We start from the raw sequence: 18,733 nt of genomic DNA, 5'->3' as shown, positions 1-18,733 counted from the left end.
CTAATAAGAGGACTCCAGATATCCTCTTTAGGAGCTGTTTTCAGGGTGGCAGAAGATCTGAGGAGGTGCACAACCGGCCGAACCCCTAGAGATCCCAAGAGCAATGGCATCTGCCCGGAGACTGCCCGATCTTTCCGTCATACTTTCCAAGAGGTCCCGTCTTTGTCGGAGGATGTCAGTCATTCATTCAGCTGAATGCCATTTCCATCAACTGCCGCCGTTTGTTTGCTTTCAACCCCCTTTGATTTCAGAGGTGCATGGAAAGAGGCCTTGCTGGGGGGTTGCAAGCAGCTCGACTTTGGCCGCAGCGCGACAGGCCTCTGCCAGCAGCTTGTTCCTCGTTAGTATAGTGGTGAGTATCCCCGCCTGTCACGCGGGAGACCGGGGTTCGATTCCCCGACGGGGAGAGCTTTGCATTTTTTCTCGCCCGAGTCTTGCTTTCGTGCGGAGCTCTTTCCCAAGACTGTCCTCACAGTTCCTTCTTGGACATGGTCCCACCTCAGGAAGTCGAGCTTTCCGTTTGATACCGAGAAGCTTGGCCGCTCGCCAGCTCCTCGTTCACGTAGCGCCGACAGTAGCAGGTTGGTTTCACCTATAAAAGCACCGCCTCATCCCTAGGAATGACTCGGCACCGCCACTTTTCCTTCGGCGCAAAAGAAACAGTGTGCTGAAATGGTCAGACTTGAGATTTTCTTCAGACCACTTGGCTAATAAGAGGACTCCAGATATCCTCTTTAGGAGCTGTTTTCAGGGTGGCAGAAGATCTGAGGAGGTGCACAACCGGCCGAACCCCTAGAGATCCCAAGAGCAATGGCATCTGCCCGGAGACTGCCCGATCTTTCCGTCATACTTTCCAAGAGGTCCCGTCTTTGTCGGAGGATGTCAGTCATTCATTCAGCTGAATGCCATTTCCATCAACTGCCGCCGTTTGTTTGCTTTCAACCCCCTTTGATTTCAGAGGTGCATGGAAAGAGGCCTTGCTGGGGGGTTGCAAGCAGCTCGACTTTGGCCGCAGCGCGACAGGCCTCTGCCAGCAGCTTGTTCCTCGTTAGTATAGTGGTGAGTATCCCCGCCTGTCACGCGGGAGACCGGGGTTCGATTCCCCGACGGGGAGAGCTTTGCATTTTTTCTCGCCCGAGTCTTGCTTTCGTGCGGAGCTCTTTCCCAAGACTGTCCTCACAGTTCCTTCTTGGACATGGTCCCACCTCAGGAAGTCGAGCTTTCCGTTTGATACCGAGAAGCTTGGCCGCTCGCCAGCTCCTCGTTCACGTAGCGCCGACAGTAGCAGGTTGGTTTCACCTATAAAAGCACCGCCTCATCCCTAGGAATGACTCGGCACCGCCACTTTTCCTTCGGCGCAAAAGAAACAGTGTGCTGAAATGGTCAGACTTGAGATTTTCTTCAGACCACTTGGCTAATAAGAGGACTCCAGATATCCTCTTTAGGAGCTGTTTTCAGGGTGGCAGAAGATCTGAGGAGGTGCACAACCGGCCGAACCCCTAGAGATCCCAAGAGCAAAGGCATCTGCCCGGAGACTGCCCGATCTTTCCGTCATACTTTCCAAGAGGTCCCGTCTTTGTCGGAGGATGTCAGTCATTCATTCAGCTGAATGCCATTTCCATCAACTGCCGCCGTTTGTTTGCTTTCAACCCCCTTTGATTTCAGAGGTGCATGGAAAGAGGCCTTGCTGGGGGGTCGCAAGCAGTTCGACTTTGGCCGCAGCGCGACAGGCCCCTGCCAGCAGCTTGTTCCTCGTTAGTATAGTGGTGAGTATCCCCGCCTGTCACGCGGGAGACCGGGGTTCGATTCCCCGACGGGGAGAGCTTTGCATTTTTTCTCGCCCGAGTCTTGCTTTCGAGCGGAGCTCTTTCCCAAGACTGTCCTCACAGTTCCTTCTTGGACATGGTCCCACCTCAGGAAGTCGAGCTTTCCGTTTGATACCGAGAAGCTTGGCCGCTCGCCAGCTCCTCGTTCACGTAGCGCCGACAGTAGCAGGTTGGTTTCACCTATAAAAGCACCGCCTCATCCCTAGCAATGACTCGGCACCGCCACTTTTCCTTCGGCGCAAAAGAAACAGTGTGCTGAAATGGTCAGACTTGAGATTTTCTTCAGACCACTTGGCTAATAAGAGGACTCCAGATATCCTCTTTAGGAGCTGTTTTCAGGGTGGCAGAAGATCTGAGGAGGTGCACAACCGGCCGAACCCCTAGAGATCCCAAGAGCAATGGCATCTGCCCGGAGACTGCCCGATCTTTCCGTCATACTTTCCAAGAGGTCCCGTCTTTGTCGGAGGATGTCAGTCATTCATTCAGCTGAATGCCATTTCCATCAACTGCCGCCGTTTGTTTGCTTTCAACCCCCTTTGATTTCAGAGGTGCATGGAAAGAGGCCTTGCTGGGGGGTCGCAAGCAGCTCGACTTTGGCCGCAGCGCGACAGGCCCCTGCCAGCAGCTTGTTCCTCGTTAGTATAGTGGTGAGTATCCCCGCCTGTCACGCGGGAGACCGGGGTTCTATTCCCCGACGGGGAGAGCTTTGCATTTTTTCTCGCCCGAGTCTTGCTTTCGTGCGGAGCTCTTTCCCAAGACTGTCCTCACAGTTCCTTCTTGGACATGGTCCCACCTCAGGAAGTCGAGCTTTCCGTTTGATACCGAGAAGCTTGGCCGCTCGCCAGCTCCTCGTTCACGTAGCGCCGACAGTAGCAGGTTGGTTTCACCTATAAAAGCACCGCCTCATCCCTAGCAATGACTCGGCACCGCCACTTTTCCTTCGGCGCAAAAGAAACAGTGTGCTGAAATGGTCAGACTTGAGATTTTCTTCAGACCACTTGGCTAATAAGAGGACTCCAGATATCCTCTTTAGGAGCTGTTTTCAGGGTGGCAGAAGATCTGAGGAGGTGCACAACCGGCCGAACCCCTAGAGATCCCAAGAGCAATGGCATCTGCCCGGAGACTGCCCGATCTTTCCGTCATACTTTCCAAGAGGTCCCGTCTTTGTCGGAGGATGTCAGTCATTCATTCAGCTGAATGCCATTTCCATCAACTGCCGCCGTTTGTTTGCTTTCAACCCCCTTTGATTTCAGAGGTGCATGGAAAGAGGCCTTGCTGGGGGGTCGCAAGCAGCTCGACTTTGGCCGCAGCGCGACAGGCCCCTGCCAGCAGCTTGTTCCTTGTTAGTATAGTGGTGAGTATCCCCGCCTGTCACGCGGGAGACCGGGGTTCGATTCCCCGACGGGGAGAGCTTTGCATTTTTTCTCGCCCGAGTCTTGCTTTCGTGCGGAGCTCTTTCCCAAGACTGTCCTCACAGTTCCTTCTTGGACATGGTCCCACCTCAGGAAGTCGAGCTTTCCGTTTGATACCGAGAAGCTTGGCCGCTCGCCAGCTCCTCGTTCACGTAGCGCCGACAGTAGCAGGTTGGTTTCACCTATAAAAGCACCGCCTCATCCCTAGGAATGACTCGGCACCGCCACTTTTCCTTCGGCGCAAAAGAAACAGTGTGCTGAAATGGTCAGACTTGAGATTTTCTTCAGACCACTTGGCTAATAAGAGGACTCCAGATATCCTCTTTAGGAGCTGTTTTCAGGGTGGCAGAAGATCTGAGGAGGTACACAACCGGCCGAACCCCTAGAGATCCCAAGAGCAATGGCATCTGCCCGGAGACTGCCCGATCTTTCCGTCATACTTTCCAAGAGGTCCCGTCTTTGTCGGAGGATGTCAGTCATTCATTCAGCTGAATGCCATTTCCATCAACTGCCGCCGTTTGTTTGCTTTCAACCCCCTTTGATTTCAGAGGTGCATGGAAAGAGGCCTTGCTGGGGGGTCGCAAGCAGCTCGACTTTGGCCGCAGCGCGACAGGCCCCTGCCAGCAGCTTGTTCCTCGTTAGTATAGTGGTGAGTATCCCCGCCTGTCACGCGGGAGACCGGGGTTCGATTCCCCGACGGGGAGAGCTTTGCATTTTTTCTCGCCCGAGTCTTGCTTTCGTGCGGAGCTCTTTCCCAAGACTGTCCTCACAGTTCCTTCTTGGACATGGTCCCACCTCAGGAAGTCGAGCTTTCCGTTTGATACCGAGAAGCTTGGCCGCTCGCCAGCTCCTCGTTCACGTAGCGCCGACAGTAGCAGGTTGGTTTCACCTATAAAAGCACCGCCTCATCCCTAGGAATGACTCGGCACCGCCACTTTTCCTTCGGCGCAAAAGAAACAGTGTGCTGAAATGGTCAGACTTGAGATTTTCTTCAGACCACTTGGCTAATAAGAGGACTCCAGATATCCTCTTTAGGAGCTGTTTTCAGGGTGGCAGAAGATCTGAGGAGGTGCACAACCGGCCGAACCCCTAGAGATCCCAAGAGCAATGGCATCTGCCCGGAGACTGCCCGATCTTTCCGTCATACTTTCCAAGAGGTCCCGTCTTTGTCGGAGGATGTCAGTCATTCATTCAGCTGAATGCCATTTCCATCAACTGCCGCCGTTTGTTTGCTTTCAACCCCCTTTGATTTCAGAGGTGCATGGAAAGAGGCCTTGCTGGGGGGTCGCAAGCAGCTCGACTTTGGCCGCAGCGCGACAGGCCCCTGCCAGCAGCTTGTTCCTCGTTAGTATAGTGGTGAGTATCCCCGTCTGTCACGCGGGAGACCGGGGTTCTATTCCCCGACGGGGAGAGCTTTGCATTTTTTCTCGCCCGAGTCTTGCTTTCGTGCGGAGCTCTTTCCCAAGACTGTCCTCACAGTTCCTTCTTGGACATGGTCCCACCTCAGGAAGTCGAGCTTTCCGTTTGATACCGAGAAGCTTGGCCGCTCGCCAGCTCCTCGTTCACGTAGCGCCGACAGTAGCAGGTTGGTTTCACCTATAAAAGCACCGCCTCATCCCTAGGAATGACTCGGCACCGCCACTTTTCCTTCGGCGCAAAAGAAACAGTGTGCTGAAATGGTCAGACTTGAGATTTTCTTCAGACCACTTGGCTAATAAGAGGACTCCAGATATCCTCTTTAGGAGCTGTTTTCAGGGTGGCAGAAGATCTGAGGAGGTGCACAACCGGCCGAACCCCTAGAGATCCCAAGAGCAATGGCATCTGCCCGGAGACTGCCCGATCTTTCCGTCATACTTTCCAAGAGGTCCCGTCTTTGTCGGAGGATGTCAGTCATTCATTCAGCTGAATGCCATTTCCATCAACTGCCGCCGTTTGTTTGCTTTCAACCCCCTTTGATTTCAGAGGTGCATGGAAAGAGGCCTTGCTGGGGGGGTCGCAAGCAGCTCGACTTTGGCCGCAGCGCGACAGGCCCCTGCCAGCAGCTTGTTCCTCGTTAGTATAGTGGTGAGTATCCCCGTCTGTCACGCGGGAGACCGGGGTTCTATTCCCCGACGGGGAGAGCTTTGCATTTTTTCTCGCCCGAGTCTTGCTTTCGTGCGGAGCTCTTTCCCAAGACTGTCCTCACAGTTCCTTCTTGGACATGGTCCCACCTCAGGAAGTCGAGCTTTCCGTTTGATACCGAGAAGCTTGGCCGCTCGCCAGCTCCTCGTTCACGTAGCGCCGACAGTAGCAGGTTGGTTTCACCTATAAAAGCACCGCCTCATCCCTAGGAATGACTCGGCACCGCCACTTTTCCTTCGGCGCAAAAGAAACAGTGTGCTGAAATGGTCAGACTTGAGATTTTCTTCAGACCACTTGGCTAATAAGAGGACTCCAGATATCCTCTTTAGGAGCTGTTTTCAGGGTGGCAGAAGATCTGAGGAGGTGCACAACCGGCCGAACCCCTAGAGATCCCAAGAGCAATGGCATCTGCCCGGAGACTGCCTGATCTTTCCGTCATACTTTCCAAGAGGTCCCGTCTTTGTCGGAGGATGTCAGTCATTCATTCAGCTGAATGCCATTTCCATCAACTGCCGCCGTTTGTTTGCTTTCAACCCCCTTTGATTTCAGAGGTGCATGGAAAGAGGCCTTGCTGGGGGGACACAAGCAGCTCGACTTTGGCCGCAGCGCGACAGGCCCCTGCCAGCAGCTTGTTCCTCGTTAGTATAGTGGTGAGTATCCCCGTCTGTCACGCGGGAGACCGGGGTTCTATTCCCCGACGGGGAGAGCTTTGCATTTTTTCTCGCCCGAGTCTTGCTTTCGTGCGGAGCTCTTTCCCAAGACTGTCCTCACAGTTCCTTCTTGGACATGGTCCCACCTCAGGAAGTCGAGCTTTCCGTTTGATACCGAGAAGCTTGGCCGCTCGCCAGCTCCTCGTTCACGTAGCGCCGACAGTAGCAGGTTGGTTTCACCTATAAAAGCACCGCCTCATCCCTAGGAATGACTCGGCACCGCCACTTTTCCTTCGGCGCAAAAGAAACAGTGTGCTGAAATGGTCAGACTTGAGATTTTCTTCAGACCACTTGGCTAATAAGAGGACTCCAGATATCCTCTTTAGGAGCTGTTTTCAGGGTGGCAGAAGATCTGAGGAGGTGCACAACCGGCCGAACCCCTAGAGATCCCAAGAGCAATGGCATCTGCCCGGAGACTGCCCGATCTTTCCGTCATACTTTCCAAGAGGTCCCGTCTTTGTCGGAGGATGTCAGTCATTCATTCAGCTGAATGCCATTTCCATCAACTGCCGCCGTTTGTTTGCTTTCAACCCCCTTTGATTTCAGAGGTGCATGGAAAGAGGCCTTGCTGGGGGGTCGCAAGCAGCTCGACTTTGGCCGCAGCGCGACAGGCCCCTGCCAGCAGCTTGTTCCTCGTTAGTATAGTGGTGAGTATCCCCGTCTGTCACGCGGGAGACCGGGGTTCTATTCCCCGACGGGGAGAGCTTTGCATTTTTTCTCGCCCGAGTCTTGCTTTCGTGCGGAGCTCTTTCCCAAGACTGTCCTCACAGTTCCTTCTTGGACATGGTCCCACCTCAGGAAGTCGAGCTTTCCGTTTGATACCGAGAAGCTTGGCCGCTCGCCAGCTCCTCGTTCACGTAGCGCCGACAGTAGCAGGTTGGTTTCACCTATAAAAGCACCGCCTCATCCCTAGGAATGACTCGGCACCGCCACTTTTCCTTCGGCGCAAAAGAAACAGTGTGCTGAAATGGTCAGACTTGAGATTTTCTTCAGACCACTTGGCTAATAAGAGGACTCCAGATATCCTCTTTAGGAGCTGTTTTCAGGGTGGCAGAAGATCTGAGGAGGTGCACAACCGGCCGAACCCCTAGAGATCCCAAGAGCAATGGCATCTGCCCGGAGACTGCCCGATCTTTCCGTCATACTTTCCAAGAGGTCCCGTCTTTGTCGGAGGATGTCAGTCATTCATTCAGCTGAATGCCATTTCCATCAACTGCCGCCGTTTGTTTGCTTTCAACCCCCTTTAATTTCAGAGGTGCATGGAAAGAGGCCTTGCTGGGGGGTTGCAAGCAGCTCGACTTTGGCCGCAGCGCGACAGGCCCCTGCCAGCAGCTTGTTCCTCGTTAGTATAGTGGTGAGTATCCCCGCCTGTCACGCGGGAGACCGGGGTTCGATTCCCCGACGGGGAGAGCTTTGCATTTTTTCTCGCCCGAGTCTTGCTTTCGTGCGGAGCTCTTTCCCAAGACTGTCCTCACAGTTCCTTCTTGGACATGGTCCCACCTCAGGAAGTCGAGCTTTCCGTTTGATACCGAGAAGCTTGGCCGCTCGCCAGCTCCTCGTTCACGTAGCGCCGACAGTAGCAGGTTGGTTTCACCTATAAAAGCACCGCCTCATCCCTAGGAATGACTCGGCACCGCCACTTTTCCTTCGGCGCAAAAGAAACAGTGTGCTGAAATGGTCAGACTTGAGATTTTCTTCAGACCACTTGGCTAATAAGAGGACTCCAGATATCCTCTTTAGGAGCTGTTTTCAGGGTGGCAGAAGATCTGAGGAGGTGCACAACCGGCCGAACCCCTAGAGATCCCAAGAGCAATGGCATCTGCCCGGAGACTGCCCGATCTTTCCGTCATACTTTCCAAGAGGTCCCGTCTTTGTCGGAGGATGTCAGTCATTCATTCAGCTGAATGCCATTTCCATCAACTGCCGCCGTTTGTTTGCTTTCAACCCCCTTTGATTTCAGAGGTGCATGGAAAGAGGCCTTGCTGGGGGGTCGCAAGCAGCTCGACTTTGGCCGCAGCGCGACAGGCCCCTGCCAGCAGCTTGTTCCTCGTTAGTATAGTGGTGAGTATCCCCGCCTGTCACGCGGGAGACCGGGGTTCGATTCCCCGACGGGGAGAGCTTTGCATTTTTTCTCGCCCGAGTCTTGCTTTCGAGCGGAGCTCTTTCCCAAGACTGTCCTCACAGTTCCTTCTTGGACATGGTCCCACCTCAGGAAGTCGAGCTTTCCGTTTGATACCGAGAAGCTTGGCCGCTCGCCAGCTCCTCGTTCACGTAGCGCCGACAGTAGCAGGTTGGTTTCACCTATAAAAGCACCGCCTCATCCCTAGCAATGACTCGGCACCGCCACTTTTCCTTCGGCGCAAAAGAAACAGTGTGCTGAAATGGTCAGACTTGAGATTTTCTTCAGACCACTTGGCTAATAAGAGGACTCCAGATATCCTCTTTAGGAGCTGTTTTCAGGGTGGCAGAAGATCTGAGGAGGTGCACAACCGGCCGAACCCCTAGAGATCCCAAGAGCAATGGCATCTGCCCGGAGACTGCCCGATCTTTCCGTCATACTTTCCAAGAGGTCCCGTCTTTGTCGGAGGATGTCAGTCATTCATTCAGCTGAATGCCATTTCCATCAACTGCCGCCGTTTGTTTGCTTTCAACCCCCTTTGATTTCAGAGGTGCATGGAAAGAGGCCTTGCTGGGGGGTCGCAAGCAGCTCGACTTTGGCCGCAGCGCGACAGGCCCCTGCCAGCAGCTTGTTCCTCGTTAGTATAGTGGTGAGTATCCCCGCCTGTCACGCGGGAGACCGGGGTTCTATTCCCCGACGGGGAGAGCTTTGCATTTTTTCTCGCCCGAGTCTTGCTTTCGTGCGGAGCTCTTTCCCAAGACTGTCCTCACAGTTCCTTCTTGGACATGGTCCCACCTCAGGAAGTCGAGCTTTCCGTTTGATACCGAGAAGCTTGGCCGCTCGCCAGCTCCTCGTTCACGTAGCGCCGACAGTAGCAGGTTGGTTTCACCTATAAAAGCACCGCCTCATCCCTAGCAATGACTCGGCACCGCCACTTTTCCTTCGGCGCAAAAGAAACAGTGTGCTGAAATGGTCAGACTTGAGATTTTCTTCAGACCACTTGGCTAATAAGAGGACTCCAGATATCCTCTTTAGGAGCTGTTTTCAGGGTGGCAGAAGATCTGAGGAGGTGCACAACCGGCCGAACCCCTAGAGATCCCAAGAGCAATGGCATCTGCCCGGAGACTGCCCGATCTTTCCGTCATACTTTCCAAGAGGTCCCGTCTTTGTCGGAGGATGTCAGTCATTCATTCAGCTGAATGCCATTTCCATCAACTGCCGCCGTTTGTTTGCTTTCAACCCCCTTTGATTTCAGAGGTGCATGGAAAGAGGCCTTGCTGGGGGGTCGCAAGCAGCTCGACTTTGGCCGCAGCGCGACAGGCCCCTGCCAGCAGCTTGTTCCTTGTTAGTATAGTGGTGAGTATCCCCGCCTGTCACGCGGGAGACCGGGGTTCGATTCCCCGACGGGGAGAGCTTTGCATTTTTTCTCGCCCGAGTCTTGCTTTCGTGCGGAGCTCTTTCCCAAGACTGTCCTCACAGTTCCTTCTTGGACATGGTCCCACCTCAGGAAGTCGAGCTTTCCGTTTGATACCGAGAAGCTTGGCCGCTCGCCAGCTCCTCGTTCACGTAGCGCCGACAGTAGCAGGTTGGTTTCACCTATAAAAGCACCGCCTCATCCCTAGGAATGACTCGGCACCGCCACTTTTCCTTCGGCGCAAAAGAAACAGTGTGCTGAAATGGTCAGACTTGAGATTTTCTTCAGACCACTTGGCTAATAAGAGGACTCCAGATATCCTCTTTAGGAGCTGTTTTCAGGGTGGCAGAAGATCTGAGGAGGTACACAACCGGCCGAACCCCTAGAGATCCCAAGAGCAATGGCATCTGCCCGGAGACTGCCCGATCTTTCCGTCATACTTTCCAAGAGGTCCCGTCTTTGTCGGAGGATGTCAGTCATTCATTCAGCTGAATGCCATTTCCATCAACTGCCGCCGTTTGTTTGCTTTCAACCCCCTTTGATTTCAGAGGTGCATGGAAAGAGGCCTTGCTGGGGGGTCGCAAGCAGCTCGACTTTGGCCGCAGCGCGACAGGCCCCTGCCAGCAGCTTGTTCCTCGTTAGTATAGTGGTGAGTATCCCCGCCTGTCACGCGGGAGACCGGGGTTCGATTCCCCGACGGGGAGAGCTTTGCATTTTTTCTCGCCCGAGTCTTGCTTTCGTGCGGAGCTCTTTCCCAAGACTGTCCTCACAGTTCCTTCTTGGACATGGTCCCACCTCAGGAAGTCGAGCTTTCCGTTTGATACCGAGAAGCTTGGCCGCTCGCCAGCTCCTCGTTCACGTAGCGCCGACAGTAGCAGGTTGGTTTCACCTATAAAAGCACCGCCTCATCCCTAGGAATGACTCGGCACCGCCACTTTTCCTTCGGCGCAAAAGAAACAGTGTGCTGAAATGGTCAGACTTGAGATTTTCTTCAGACCACTTGGCTAATAAGAGGACTCCAGATATCCTCTTTAGGAGCTGTTTTCAGGGTGGCAGAAGATCTGAGGAGGTGCACAACCGGCCGAACCCCTAGAGATCCCAAGAGCAATGGCATCTGCCCGGAGACTGCCCGATCTTTCCGTCATACTTTCCAAGAGGTCCCGTCTTTGTCGGAGGATGTCAGTCATTCATTCAGCTGAATGCCATTTCCATCAACTGCCGCCGTTTGTTTGCTTTCAACCCCCTTTGATTTCAGAGGTGCATGGAAAGAGGCCTTGCTGGGGGGTCGCAAGCAGCTCGACTTTGGCCGCAGCGCGACAGGCCCCTGCCAGCAGCTTGTTCCTCGTTAGTATAGTGGTGAGTATCCCCGTCTGTCACGCGGGAGACCGGGGTTCTATTCCCCGACGGGGAGAGCTTTGCATTTTTTCTCGCCCGAGTCTTGCTTTCGTGCGGAGCTCTTTCCCAAGACTGTCCTCACAGTTCCTTCTTGGACATGGTCCCACCTCAGGAAGTCGAGCTTTCCGTTTGATACCGAGAAGCTTGGCCGCTCGCCAGCTCCTCGTTCACGTAGCGCCGACAGTAGCAGGTTGGTTTCACCTATAAAAGCACCGCCTCATCCCTAGGAATGACTCGGCACCGCCACTTTTCCTTCGGCGCAAAAGAAACAGTGTGCTGAAATGGTCAGACTTGAGATTTTCTTCAGACCACTTGGCTAATAAGAGGACTCCAGATATCCTCTTTAGGAGCTGTTTTCAGGGTGGCAGAAGATCTGAGGAGGTGCACAACCGGCCGAACCCCTAGAGATCCCAAGAGCAATGGCATCTGCCCGGAGACTGCCCGATCTTTCCGTCATACTTTCCAAGAGGTCCCGTCTTTGTCGGAGGATGTCAGTCATTCATTCAGCTGAATGCCATTTCCATCAACTGCCGCCGTTTGTTTGCTTTCAACCCCCTTTGATTTCAGAGGTGCATGGAAAGAGGCCTTGCTGGGGGGGTCGCAAGCAGCTCGACTTTGGCCGCAGCGCGACAGGCCCCTGCCAGCAGCTTGTTCCTCGTTAGTATAGTGGTGAGTATCCCCGTCTGTCACGCGGGAGACCGGGGTTCTATTCCCCGACGGGGAGAGCTTTGCATTTTTTCTCGCCCGAGTCTTGCTTTCGTGCGGAGCTCTTTCCCAAGACTGTCCTCACAGTTCCTTCTTGGACATGGTCCCACCTCAGGAAGTCGAGCTTTCCGTTTGATACCGAGAAGCTTGGCCGCTCGCCAGCTCCTCGTTCACGTAGCGCCGACAGTAGCAGGTTGGTTTCACCTATAAAAGCACCGCCTCATCCCTAGGAATGACTCGGCACCGCCACTTTTCCTTCGGCGCAAAAGAAACAGTGTGCTGAAATGGTCAGACTTGAGATTTTCTTCAGACCACTTGGCTAATAAGAGGACTCCAGATATCCTCTTTAGGAGCTGTTTTCAGGGTGGCAGAAGATCTGAGGAGGTGCACAACCGGCCGAACCCCTAGAGATCCCAAGAGCAATGGCATCTGCCCGGAGACTGCCTGATCTTTCCGTCATACTTTCCAAGAGGTCCCGTCTTTGTCGGAGGATGTCAGTCATTCATTCAGCTGAATGCCATTTCCATCAACTGCCGCCGTTTGTTTGCTTTCAACCCCCTTTGATTTCAGAGGTGCATGGAAAGAGGCCTTGCTGGGGGGTCGCAAGCAGCTCGACTTTGGCCGCAGCGCGACAGGCCCCTGCCAGCAGCTTGTTCCTCGTTAGTATAGTGGTGAGTATCCCCGTCTGTCACGCGGGAGACCGGGGTTCTATTCCCCGACGGGGAGAGCTTTGCATTTTTTCTCGCCCGAGTCTTGCTTTCGTGCGGAGCTCTTTCCCAAGACTGTCCTCACAGTTCCTTCTTGGACATGGTCCCACCTCAGGAAGTCGAGCTTTCCGTTTGATACCGAGAAGCTTGGCCGCTCGCCAGCTCCTCGTTCACGTAGCGCCGACAGTAGCAGGTTGGTTTCACCTATAAAAGCACCGCCTCATCCCTAGGAATGACTCGGCACCGCCACTTTTCCTTCGGCGCAAAAGAAACAGTGTGCTGAAATGGTCAGACTTGAGATTTTCTTCAGACCACTTGGCTAATAAGAGGACTCCAGATATCCTCTTTAGGAGCTGTTTTCAGGGTGGCAGAAGATCTGAGGAGGTGCACAACCGGCCGAACCCCTAGAGATCCCAAGAGCAATGGCATCTGCCCGGAGACTGCCCGATCTTTCCGTCATACTTTCCAAGAGGTCCCGTCTTTGTCGGAGGATGTCAGTCATTCATTCAGCTGAATGCCATTTCCATCAACTGCCGCCGTTTGTTTGCTTTCAACCCCCTTTGATTTCAGAGGTGCATGGAAAGAGGCCTTGCTGGGGGGTCGCAAGCAGCTCGACTTTGGCCGCAGCGCGACAGGCCCCTGCCAGCAGCTTGTTCCTCGTTAGTATAGTGGTGAGTATCCCCGTCTGTCACGCGGGAGACCGGGGTTCTATTCCCCGACGGGGAGAGCTTTGCATTTTTTCTCGCCCGAGTCTTGCTTTCGTGCGGAGCTCTTTCCCAAGACTGTCCTCACAGTTCCTTCTTGGACATGGTCCCACCTCAGGAAGTCGAGCTTTCCGTTTGATACCGAGAAGCTTGGCCGCTCGCCAGCTCCTCGTTCACGTAGCGCCGACAGTAGCAGGTTGGTTTCACCTATAAAAGCACCGCCTCATCCCTAGGAATGACTCGGCACCGCCACTTTTCCTTCGGCGCAAAAGAAACAGTGTGCTGAAATGGTCAGACTTGAGATTTTCTTCAGACCACTTGGCTAATAAGAGGACTCCAGATATCCTCTTTAGGAGCTGTTTTCAGGGTGGCAGAAGATCTGAGGAGGTGCACAACCGGCCGAACCCCTAGAGATCCCAAGAGCAATGGCATCTGCCCGGAGACTGCCCGATCTTTCCGTCATACTTTCCAAGAGGTCCCGTCTTTGTCGGAGGATGTCAGTCATTCATTCAGCTGAATGCCATTTCCATCAACTGCCGCCGTTTGTTTGCTTTCAACCCCCTTTGATTTCAGAGGTGCATGGAAAGAGGCCTTGCTGGGGGGTCGCAAGCAGCTCGACTTTGGCCGCAGCGCGACAGGCCCCTGCCAGCAGCTTGTTCCTCGTTAGTATAGTGGTGAGTATCCCCGTCTGTCACGCGGGAGACCGGGCTTCTATTCCCCGACGGGGAGAGCTTTGCATTTTTTCTCGCCCGAGTCTTGCTTTCGTGCGGAGCTCTTTCCCAAGACTGTCCTCACAGTTCCTTCTTGGACATGGTCCCACCTCAGGAAGTCGAGCTTTCCGTTTGATACCGAGAAGCTTGGCCGCTCGCCAGCTCCTCGTTCACGTAGCGCCGACAGTAGCAGGTTGGTTTCACCTATAAAAGCACCGCCTCATCCCTAGGAATGACTCGGCACCGCCACTTTTCCTTCGGCGCAAAAGAAACAGTGTGCTGAAATGGTCAGACTTGAGATTTTCTTCAGACCACTTGGCTAATAAGAGGACTCCAGATATCCTCTTTAGGAGCTGTTTTCAGGGTGGCAGAAGATCTGAGGAGGTGCACAACCGGCCGAACCCCTAGAGATCCCAAGAGCAATGGCATCTGCCCGGAGACTGCCCGATCTTTCCGTCATACTTTCCAAGAGGTCCCGTCTTTGTCGGAGGATGTCAGTCATTCATTCAGCTGAATGCCATTTCCATCAACTGCCGCCGTTTGTTTGCTTTCAACCCCCTTTGATTTCAGAGGTGCATGGAAAGAGGCCTTGCTGGGGGTTCGCAAGCAGCTCGACTTTGGCCGCAGCGCGACAGGCCCATGCCAGCAGCTTGTTCCTCGTTAGTATAGTGGTGAGTATCCCCGCCTGTCACGCGGGAGACCGGGGTTCGATTCCCCGACGGGGAGAGCTTTGCATTTTTTCTCGCCCGAGTCTTGCTTTCGTGCGGAGCTCTTTCCCAAGACTGTCCTCACAGTTCCTTCTTGGACATGGTCCCACCTCAGGAAGTCGAGCTTTCCGTTTGATACCGAGAAGCTTGGCCGCTCGCCAGCTCCTCGTTCACGTAGCGCCGACAGTAGCAGGTTGGTTTCACCTATAAAAGCACCGCCTCATCCCTAGGAATGACTCGGCACCGCCACTTTTCCTTCGGCGCAAAAGAAACAGTGTGCTGAAATGGTCAGACTTGAGATTTTCTTCAGACCACTTGGCTAATAAGAGGACTCCAGATATCCTCTTTAGGAGCTGTTTTCAGGGTGGCAGAAGATCTGAGGAGGTGCACAACCGGCCGAACCCCTAGAGATCCCAAGAGCAATGGCATCTGCCCGGAGACTGCCCGATCTTTCCGTCATACTTTCCAAGAGGTCCCGTCTTTGTCGGAGGATGTCAGTCATTCATTCAGCTGAATGCCATTTCCATCAACTGCCGCCGTTTGTTTGCTTTCAACCCCCTTTGATTTCAGAGGTGCATGGAAAGAGGCCTTGCTGGGGGGTCGCAAGCAGCTCGACTTTGGCCGCAGCGCGACAGGCCCCTGCCAGCAGCTTGTTCCTCGTTAGTATAGTGGTGAGTATCCCCGCCTGTCACGCGGGAGACCGGGGTTCTATTCCCCGACGGGGAGAGCTTTGCATTTTTTCTCGCCCGAGTCTTGCTTTCGTGCGGAGCTCTTTCCCAAGACTGTCCTCACAGTTCCTTCTTGGACATGGTCCCACCTCAGGAAGTCGAGCTTTCCGCTTGATACCGAGAAGCTTGGCCGCTCGCCAGCTCCTCGTTCACGTAGCGCCGACAGTAGCAGGTTGGTTTCACCTATAAAAGCACCGCCTCATCCCTAGCAATGACTCGGCACCGCCACTTTTCCTTCGGCGCAAAAGAAACAGTGTGCTGAAATGGTCAGACTTGAGATTTTCTTCAGACCACTTGGCTAATAAGAGGACTCCAGATATCCTCTTTAGGAGCTGTTTTCAGGGTGGCAGAAGATCTGAGGAGGTGCACAACCGGCCGAACCCCTAGAGATCCCAAGAGCAATGGCATCTGCCCGGAGACTGCCCGATCTTTCCGTCATACTTTCCAAGAGGTCCCGTCTTTGTCGGAGGATGTCAGTCATTCATTCAGCTGAATGCCATTTCCATCAACTGCCGCCGTTTGTTTGCTTTCAACCCCCTTTGATTTCAGAGGTGCATGGAAAGAGGCCTTGCTGGGGGGTCGCAAGCAGCTCGACTTTGGCCGCAGCGCGACAGGCCCCTGCCAGCAGCTTGTTCCTCGTTAGTATAGTGGTGAGTATCCCCGCCTGTCACGCGGGAGACCGGGGTTCGATTCCCCGACGGGGAGAGCTTTGCATTTTTTCTCGCCCGAGTCTTGCTTTCGTGCGGAGCTCTTTCCCAAGACTGTCCTCACAGTTCCTTCTTGGACATGGTCCCACCTCAGGAAGTCGAGCTTTCCGTTTGATACCGAGAAGCTTGGCCGCTCGCCAGCTCCTCGTTCACGTAGCGCCGACAGTAGCAGGTTGGTTTCACCTATAAAAGCACCGCCTCATCCCTAGGAATGACTCGGCACCGCCACTTTTCCTTCGGCGCAAAAGAAACAGTGTGCTGAAATGGTCAGACTTGAGATTTTCTTCAGACCACTTGGCTAATAAGAGGACTCCAGATATCCTCTTTAGGAGCTGTTTTCAGGGTGGCAGAAGATCTGAGGAGGTGCACAACCGGCCGAACCCCTAGAGATCCCAAGAGCAATGGCATCTGCCCGGAGACTGCCCGATCTTTCCGTCATACTTTCCAAGAGGTCCCGTCTTTGTCGGAGGATGTCAGTCATTCATTCAGCTGAATGCCATTTCCATCAACTGCCGCCGTTTGTTTGCTTTCAACCCCCTTTGATTTCAGAGGTGCATGGAAAGAGGCCTTGCTGGGGGGTCGCAAGCAGCTCGACTTTGGCCGCAGCGCGACAGGCCCCTGCCAGCAGCTTGTTCCTCGTTAGTATAGTGGTGAGTATCCCCGTCTGTCACGCAGGAGACCGGGGTTCTATTCCCCGACGGGGAGAGCTTTGCATTTTTTCTCGCCCGAGTCTTGCTTTCGTGCGGAGCTCTTTCCCAAGACTGTCCTCACAGTTCCTTCTTGGACATGGTCCCACCTCAGGAAGTCGAGCTTTCCGTTTGATACCGAGAAGCTTGGCCGCTCGCCAGCTCCTCGTTCACGTAGCGCCGACAGTAGCAGGTTGGTTTCACCTATAAAAGCACCGCCTCATCCCTAGGAATGACTCGGCACCGCCACTTTTCCTTCGGCGCAAAAGAAACAGTGTGCTGAAATGGTCAGACTTGAGATTTTCTTCAGACCACTTGGCTAATAAGAGGACTCCAGATATCCTCTTTAGGAGCTGTTTTCAGGGTGGCAGAAGATCTGAGGAGGTGCACAACCGGCCGAACCCCTAGAGATCCCAAGAGCAATGGCATCTGCCCGGAGACTGCCCGATCTTTCCGTCATACTTTCCAAGAGGTCCCGTCTTTGTCGGAGGATGTCAGTCATTCATTCAGCTGAATGCCATTTCCATCAACTGCCGCCGTTTGTTTGCTTTCAACCCCCTTTGATTTCAGAGGTGCATGGAAAGAGGCCTTGCTGGGGGGTCGCAAGCAGCTCGACTTTGGCCGCAGCGCGACAGGCCCCTGCCAGCAGCTTGTTCCTCGTTAGTATAGTGGTGAGTATCCCCGTCTGTCACGCGGGAGACCGGGGTTCTATTCCCCGACGGGGAGAGCTTTGCATTTTTTCTCGCCCGAGTCTTGCTTTCGTGCGGAGCTCTTTCCCAAGACTGTCCTCACAGTTCCTTCTTGGACATGGTCCCACCTCAGGAAGTCGAGCTTTCCGTTTGATACCGAGAAGCTTGGCCGCTCGCCAGCTCCTCGTTCACGTAGCGCCGACAGTAGCAGGTTGGTTTCACCTATAAAAGCACCGCCTCATCCCTAGGAATGACTCGGCACCGCCACTTTTCCTTCGGCGCAAAAGAAACAGTGTGCTGAAATGGTCAGACTTGAGATTTTCTTCAGACCACTTGGCTAATAAGAGGACTCCAGATATCCTCTTTAGGAGCTGTTTTCAGGGTGGCAGAAGATCTGAGGAGGTGCACAACCGGCCGAACCCCTAGAGATCCCAAGAGCAATGGCATCTGCCCGGAGACTGCCCGATCTTTCCGTCATACTTTCCAAGAGGTCCCGTCTTTGTCGGAGGATGTCAGTCATTCATTCAGCTGAATGCCATTTCCATCAACTGCCGCCGTTTGTTTGCTTTCAACCCCCTTTGATTTCAGAGGTGCATGGAAAGAGGCCTTGCTGGGGGGGTCGCAAGCAGCTCGACTTTGGCCGCAGCGCGACAGGCCCCTGCCAGCAGCTTGTTCCTCGTTAGTATAGTGGTGAGTATCCCCGTCTGTCACGCGGGAGACCGGGGTTCTATTCCCCGACGGGGAGAGCTTTGCATTTTTTCTCGCCCGAGTCTTGCTTTCGTGCGGAGCTCTTTCCCAAGACTGTCCTCACAGTTCCTTCTTGGACATGGTCCCACCTCAGGAAGTCGAGCTTTCCGTTTGATACCGAGAAGCTTGGCCGCTCGCCAGCTCCTCGTTCACGTAGCGCCGACAGTAGCAGGTTGGTTTCACCTATAAAAGCACCGCCTCATCCCTAGGAATGACTCGGCACCGCCACTTTTCCTTCGGCGCAAAAGAAACAGTGTGCTGAAATGGTCAGACTTGAGATTTTCTTCAGACCACTTGGCTAATAAGAGGACTCCAGATATCCTCTTTAGGAGCTGTTTTCAGGGTGGCAGAAGATCTGAGGAGGTGCACAACCGGCCGAACCCCTAGAGATCCCAAGAGCAATGGCATCTGCCCGGAGACTGCCTGATCTTTCCGTCATACTTTCCAAGAGGTCCCGTCTTTGTCGGAGGATGTCAGTCATTCATTCAGCTGAATGCCATTTCCATCAACTGCCGCCGTTTGTTTGCTTTCAACCCCCTTTGATTTCAGAGGTGCATGGAAAGAGGCCTTGCTGGGGGGTCGCAAGCAGCTCGACTTTGGCCGCAGCGCGACAGGCCCCTGCCAGCAGCTTGTTCCTCGTTAGTAT

The 18,733-nt window shown here is 54.1% G+C and overlaps 9 non-coding genes across 9 annotated transcripts; all 9 read left to right on the top strand.

Annotated features, from left to right (window-relative positions):
- Positions 1-335: 335 nt before the first annotated feature.
- TRNAD-GUC (transfer RNA aspartic acid (anticodon GUC)) lies at positions 336-407 on the top strand. The gene has a single exon. It is a non-coding gene; the product is annotated as a tRNA-Asp (tRNA).
- A 635-nt stretch (positions 408-1,042) lies between these two features.
- On the top strand, positions 1,043-1,114 carry TRNAD-GUC (transfer RNA aspartic acid (anticodon GUC)). The gene has a single exon. It is a non-coding gene; the product is annotated as a tRNA-Asp (tRNA).
- Positions 1,115-1,749: 635 nt separating this feature from the next.
- Positions 1,750-1,821, top strand: TRNAD-GUC (transfer RNA aspartic acid (anticodon GUC)). The gene has a single exon. It is a non-coding gene; the product is annotated as a tRNA-Asp (tRNA).
- A 2,049-nt stretch (positions 1,822-3,870) lies between these two features.
- On the top strand, positions 3,871-3,942 carry TRNAD-GUC (transfer RNA aspartic acid (anticodon GUC)). The gene has a single exon. It is a non-coding gene; the product is annotated as a tRNA-Asp (tRNA).
- Positions 3,943-7,406: 3,464 nt separating this feature from the next.
- Positions 7,407-7,478, top strand: TRNAD-GUC (transfer RNA aspartic acid (anticodon GUC)). The gene has a single exon. It is a non-coding gene; the product is annotated as a tRNA-Asp (tRNA).
- A 635-nt stretch (positions 7,479-8,113) lies between these two features.
- TRNAD-GUC (transfer RNA aspartic acid (anticodon GUC)) lies at positions 8,114-8,185 on the top strand. Its single transcript has one exon. It is a non-coding gene; the product is annotated as a tRNA-Asp (tRNA).
- A 2,049-nt stretch (positions 8,186-10,234) lies between these two features.
- On the top strand, positions 10,235-10,306 carry TRNAD-GUC (transfer RNA aspartic acid (anticodon GUC)). The gene has a single exon. It is a non-coding gene; the product is annotated as a tRNA-Asp (tRNA).
- A 4,171-nt stretch (positions 10,307-14,477) lies between these two features.
- TRNAD-GUC (transfer RNA aspartic acid (anticodon GUC)) lies at positions 14,478-14,549 on the top strand. The gene has a single exon. It is a non-coding gene; the product is annotated as a tRNA-Asp (tRNA).
- A 1,342-nt stretch (positions 14,550-15,891) lies between these two features.
- On the top strand, positions 15,892-15,963 carry TRNAD-GUC (transfer RNA aspartic acid (anticodon GUC)). The gene has a single exon. It is a non-coding gene; the product is annotated as a tRNA-Asp (tRNA).
- Positions 15,964-18,733: the final 2,770 nt, after the last annotated feature.

This window comes from Engystomops pustulosus, chromosome 7 (assembly GCF_040894005.1).
Source record: "Engystomops pustulosus chromosome 7, aEngPut4.maternal, whole genome shotgun sequence".
In the NCBI taxonomy this organism is placed as follows: Eukaryota; Metazoa; Chordata; class Amphibia; order Anura; family Leptodactylidae; genus Engystomops; species Engystomops pustulosus.
Note: the sequence above shows the minus strand (reverse complement) of the source record. Positions and strands in the feature narration are given on the sequence as shown.